Source organism: Triplophysa rosa, linkage group LG1 (assembly GCF_024868665.1).
Source record: "Triplophysa rosa linkage group LG1, Trosa_1v2, whole genome shotgun sequence".
In the NCBI taxonomy this organism is placed as follows: domain Eukaryota; kingdom Metazoa; phylum Chordata; class Actinopteri; order Cypriniformes; family Nemacheilidae; genus Triplophysa; species Triplophysa rosa.
Window position 1 is genome coordinate 16,534,275 of NC_079890.1, and position 6,709 is coordinate 16,540,983.

Consider the following 6,709-nt stretch of genomic DNA (forward strand, 5'->3'; position numbering starts at 1 on the left):
GTAGTTTAGATATATTCTTAAGATGGAAAAACGCAATTTTACAGGTGTTGGCGACGTGGCTCTCAAATGACAGATTACTATCGAATAGAACGCCAAGATTCTTTGCTGACGACGAGGGTTTTATGGAACATCCGTCAATAGTTAAACAGTATTCTTGGTTGTTACTTATAGCAGTTTTCGGTCCAATAAGTAACACTTCCGTTTTGTCCGAGTTCAGTAATAAAAAGTTGTTACTCATCCAGTTTTTTATATCGACTATGCATTCCATTATTCGATGGAACTGCTGTGTTTCATGAGGCTTCGAGGAAATATAAAGTTGAGTATCATCAGCATAACAGTGAAAGCTAACTCCGTGTCGCTTTATTATATCTCCTAGAGGTAGCATGTATAATGCGAAGAGCAGAGGCCCTAAGACTGAGCCCTGTGGTACACCGTACTGGACTTGCGATTTGCGTGACACCTCATTGTTTATTGCTACAAATTGAAAACGGTCGGATAAATAAGATTTAAACCATTTCAAAGCTATTCCCTTAATGCCGACATAATTTTCGAGTCTATGTAGGAGTGTGCTGTGGTCAATGGTATCGAATGCAGCACTAAGGTCTAGCAGCACCAATAACGAGATACAACCTCGGTCAGACGCCAATAGCAGATCATTTGTAACTCTGATCAAAGCAGTCTCTGTACTGTGACATGCTCTAAATCCAGACTGGAATTCTTCATTGATGTCATTCCTTTGGAGGAAGGAGCATAATTGAGTTGAAACTACTTTTTCCAAAACTTTAGATATGAAAGGTAGATTCGATATAGGCCTGTAGTTCCCTAGTTCTCTAGGGTCGAGTTGGGTTTTTTTGACAAGGGGCCTTATAACAGCCACTTTATATGCTTTAGGCACATGTCCTAATGTCAGAGATGAGTTAATAATACACAAGCCTAGGTGTAACATGTATTTTGTCAATATGTGCAACCATGCATAAGTTTAAGGGGTTGGCAGGTGGGCAAAACAGATCCTGCCACAATAATACCCCTCTTGAAATATTAATCTGTCATGTGAAACAGGTATTTTGTGGCCTTGAAATTTTAGCATATCTATGTAAATATGACAGAATTCTACATGAGACTTACAGTGTTGCTTGTGTCCATGCTAATTGTTAATATGTGCATAGTTGGGGGGTAGAATTGTGGCATGTTGGCAAAACTGATCCTGCCCCAATATTACCCCCCTTGAAATATTATCCAGTCATCTGTAACATGTAGTGTGTGTGGCCTTGAAAATCAAGTTTAAAGGGGGTAGAATCCTGGCAGCTGGCAAAACAGATCCTGACCCAATATTACCGCCTTAAAATATTCTCTTTAATTGGGCTACTTTTAAACTGATTCCGCAGGTTGTTTTTTATTCCGCGAGTTGAAATTTACCCAAAATACCTGAAACAGGTGCATTCCATTTGGCTGTAAATGGACTTCGAAGTGGACTTCACAGGGTGTTCTACCAACTTTAGTGAGATTCCAATCCGAAGGGAGCGAACATGTTCAGTTCGAAGGGCACTGCAAACAGTGTAGGGAATAAGGGAACATTGATACATCACTTCGCCGGAAGTGGAAAGGGAAAATCACCCAACTAACAAAACAACGGACGAGTTTACATATGCCTTTTGTGCATTGTGAAAGTTTATTTAATTATTGTTAATTATATTAAATACTGTGGTTTGCTTCACGTTAATATGTTACTTTACTTTTTGTAGCATTGTTATTATATAGGCTTCACACTCGAGATGATGAATGTATTTAATTGTATTTTATTGTGCAATAATTAAAAAGTAGTTTTCATATGCGTGTAAGGATTCGTCCATTTTGATATTATTATACAATCTAATGTAAAAGTGTAAGCAGCAGCAGTTCTTTTTAATTATGTTATGTTATTTACCTTAGGAATGATTACGGCTGCGAGATGAGACAAACATGGTTTAACTGTGCGTTAACACCGCCAGCGACTCTGTTGCTAGGTGTAGCTAGTCTCTTGCTACAAGGTCGTTAGAAGGAGTTTCTAGCATTGGTTGCTCTAGTAACATTTATAAACAAACTCTGCAGTAACTGACAAGAGACAGATGACGTGAGCTCCGCGTGTCGTCGGAAGTCGCTAGCTCTCCATTAAAATAAATGAAATCGCCTCGCTTTGTCGCTGGGTGTTGCTGGTGGTGTGAATGCACAGTAAGATCACATCTAACTGCACTGTTACTCCAACAAATACAGTTAAAGACCTAGGCGTTACATTAGACAGCAACCTGTCATTTGGAAATCACTTCTCAAATGTCACAAAAACAGCCTTCTTCCACCTTAGAAATGTTGCCAAATTACGAAATATTCTATGTGTTGCTGACGCAGAGAAGCTTATTCGTGCATTCAACCAAACCTCTAGAGATGATCCAGAATGCAGCGGCAAGAGTGGTCTTCAATGAACCGAAGAGAGCGCACGTCACTCCTCTCTTCACTAAGTTACATTGGCTCCCTATAGTCGCTCGAATCAAATTCAAGACTCTGCTCCTGGCCTACAAGACCACCACTGATTTGGCACCCCATTATCTTCACTCGCTAATGCAGACTTATATACCCGCCAGATCCCTACGCTCTGCAAACGAACGACGTCTTGTGGTGCCATCCCAAAAAGGTAAAAAATCTCTCTCACGTACCTTCTCGGGATCAGTTCCACATCTATGGAATGATCTGCCCGCTGCTACAAGATCAGCAGATTCTGTAGCCATCATTAAGAACCGTCTGAAAACACATCTCTTCTGTCAACACCTGACTGATCAGTTCTGACTTCTATCTCTTTTCTACTCTTTCAAAAAAAAAAAACTTAGCTCTGTATACTGTGGTAAGCTATATGATAGAGCTGTGCGATTTGGGGAAAATATCTAATTGCGATTTTTTTTGACAGATATTGCGATTGCGATTTGCGATTTAATGTTTCTAAATCAAGCTTCAACTCAATATTGTCAATAGTGTGCCGCACAGTATGTGTATAGTTACCCTGCTGAAAAAAAACAATCAAAACCATTAGAGAAATTCTAATCGTTTCCATTAAAACCATTACAAAATTCATTTTTGCAGTTTTGGGTATTATTGATATAGGAATTACTGTTGTTCTATAGGTTGCCAACTGCCAGATTACACCACACCAATAGAATCCAAATACCAATGTACACTATTATAGTTTTCATTAAAACAAATACAACACCCATTATAACCCTTAAATCCATAAAATGATCTATTGTATTAGTGAACTGTTAAAATGGTAAATAGGTTACACAGTTTGATTTATTAATTTTGAAGTAGGCCTATGCCTATTGAGAATTTTAAAAACAAGTAGAAAATGTGTTGAATGTTTAATTTCATCAAAGTGAAATTAGTAAAGCAGTTAGAATTTACATTTGTTTGAAATGCAGAGCCAGGCGTGAGTTGACACAGGGTGCGCGTGTGCGTCAAGCCTCGTCCATATTGCCAGATGCACTTGTGGAGACATGTGGTGTGGAGCCGGACTCAAGTATAACAGAGAAGCATGTCCCTTGTTAATTACACTTTGTTAGTCTCCCTATTTAATGGCCTCGTGTTTACTGTCTTGTGCTGGTTCATTTTGCTTGTACTCTGTGTATGACGTTTCGTCATTTCTTGCTCTGTGGATTATCAGATCAAGTCAAGTCTTAGTAAGTTGTATAGTTATAGTTCATGTCAAGTGGTGTTTTAGTTTAGTCCAGTTTCAGTTAGTCTATGTTCTGTCGAATCTGAGTTATTATTCCCTGTTATTGTTGTTTTGCCCCCCCCCCCATGGGTTTTGTTTTGTGTTATTTTGTTAATAAACGTCCTTGTCACCATCCTACTGCCTGCGCTTGGGTTCTGTCGTCCTATCATGACAAGTTCACCCAAAAATAATTTATTCAGCCTCATGTCATTTCATACCCATTTAAATTACTTTGCTCTGATGAACACAGAGAAAGATATTTGGAAGAATGTTAGCAATATTCAATTCTGTGACATCATTGACTACCATAAAAGAAAAAATAAAAAGAAAAAAAAAAAAACAAAAAAATTTTTTTAATAAAAAAAAAAAAAATTAAAATAAAAAAAAAAAAAAAAAAAAAATTTTTTTTCATACTATGGTAGTGGATGATGTCACAGAACTGAAAATTCTTACAAATATCTTTTTGTGTTTAACAGAACAAAGAAATTAAAACAGGTTTGAAACAACCTGAAGGTGATTAAATGATGACAGAATTTTCATTTTTGGGTGAACTAGCCCTTTAAGAGCAGACACGGCTCTTTGAATGCATGCGCAACTCCAAAGAGAGAGACATGCGTTTTGGCGTTCCATGCCGCGCACTGAGCCAATCTTTCAATCATTCGTCGCTGCAACAATATAAGCAGCAACAATATTCGAGATGCATATACACAGGCCAATTTATGGTTCTGCGTCGGACCTACGCCATAGCCTACGCAGAGCAGCGTACCCTACACCGGACAGCAAATTCTGTGATTGGTCTGTTTGAACCCCTCCCTCAGGTCAAGAAACTCTGCGACAGAGTCATGTTTACTCAAACGCATTTCCGAATGAATTATCTAAGTAAATTATTTGTGCTTCTGTATTTAAAATCTCAAATCTGCAACAAAAGTTACTGTTAACTTGCCGCTATCACTGATAAAGCTTAGTTTATACTCGTGCGTAGGACCTACGCCGTAGCCTATAGGCAGAGCCGTGTACCCTACGCAGTAGCCTGACGCGCACCTCTCCAAAAATGTAACAACGCGTCAACTCAACGCGGACCCTATGCGGACCACAAGCGCTGTGATTGGTCTGTTTGAACCCCTCCCTCAGGTAAAAAAAACTCTGCGATAGAGTCATGTTTACTCAAAAGTAAATTATTTGTGCTTCTGTATCTAACATCTCAAATCTGCAGCAAAGGTGACTGTTTACTTGCCGTTATCACTGCTAATGCTTCTCAAATGAGCTGCTTCTTCTTCAGCTCTTGTCTTGGTTACACTAGCAACACGCGCGTGGACACTGACGCCTAGTGTTCATTGCCATGTCGACGTGGACAACGAAGTAGAAGTATAAATGAGAACCGACATGTAGCCTACGGTGTAGAGACTACGGTGTAGAGACTACGGTGTAGTTCCGACGCAAAAGTAAAAATCGGGCTTTAACATCCACTGCTTGTCCAATGAATGTATAAGCAGCCCACCACATATAACACGCACACCCAAATAGGGCTAGACAACGACGCTGGCTCTTTGTTCTTCCAGCGACCAACAACCACCAGCGCGCCAAACAATTTGACAATGGCATATATTACGTTCTTGAACGAATCGTTCTCGTTCACGAAATGCATTGACTCATATTTCTCGTTCACTGAAATCTCTCCCTCGAGCACAAAGAGTGTCTTGCCTTAAAAGAATGTCTAAAGCACGAGCCAATGGTGTTCGAGTGTGAGCTTTGACAAGAGCATATGATTGGTTGAATGTACTGAATGAATACGCCCTTCACTGAACGAACGAGCCGGTGTTTTGAGTCTGAACGATAAAGATCTCGTTCGTACAAGAACGAAAGGAACCTCTGATCCTCGTTCGGGAACGACAGTCCCTGCGTTCCATTTCGAAGGACTCATCCCTATGCCCTAAGCCCTTCGAATGGTTAAGCCTCCGGAGTGAGAGCTGTGAAGGGTTAAAGACTGTAGGGGACCAAACAACTGTTTCTTGAAGTGCCATTCTGTGTCATCATCCCGTGCCCATGAGAAGGCAGCGTCACCACGCAAAGAATCTGCACAAAGAATCATGGGAGCCCGAAGTGACCATCAGTTGTACCCTTCGAAATCCTTCATTCTGAAGGGCCCTTTGAAGTGGCCAGTTATGAGCACTTCGGTTTGGAACAACCCTTCAGTATGGCGGCCATGATTGTTGTCACTCCGAAGTGCCATTCGGAAGGTGATATATTCCAGTTGGAACGCAGGGATAGTCATCTCGTTCGTAAACGAACTGAATGAGGTGTAGGTTGGTTGTACAGGGCAAATAGGGCACCCCTCTGTTATACATCGTTTCAAATATTTAAATTACTTTATATCTAACATAACATAATTTTCATGTCAAATTTTTAAAAGTAAATCTAAGAGACTGTTTAATGCAGCTCACAGGGCCATGAATCCATGAATGCTGCAAGGTCATCTTAATTTAGCATTTAAATTTTGCCAGAGATCTCAATGTCAGACATGAAATAACTTACATCTAAACGTTTTAAAAGTCCCCCAGGACTCCACGCCCTCGAGCGCAGCCGGGGATTAGAACTGTTCCCCCCTTGAACTCTGTTGTTTCCCCACCCCCCCTCCCATGTTTGTTATTTTTATTGTCACACCCCAACCCTTTTATTATTATTGCTTGTCTGCCCCTTGGCTTTGTTGCCATGTCTGTTTGGGTCTTGTCCTTGTTGCAGTCTGTCATGTCCTGTTAGTCCACCCCTTGGTGAACACCTGGAGATGTTCATTAAGGGGGGGGGCTCTGTCACGGTCCTACCTTCTTGTTTATGAATTTCTAGTCATGTGGCAGGATCGGGACAGAGCCCTTAGGTTTTATGTGAGAAAGCCATGAGTTGTGTATGTTTTACATCTCATGTGTTTTCTCGTGTCTCGTCATTGGCCCCGCCCCTCTCGTTTCATGTATTGCTTCC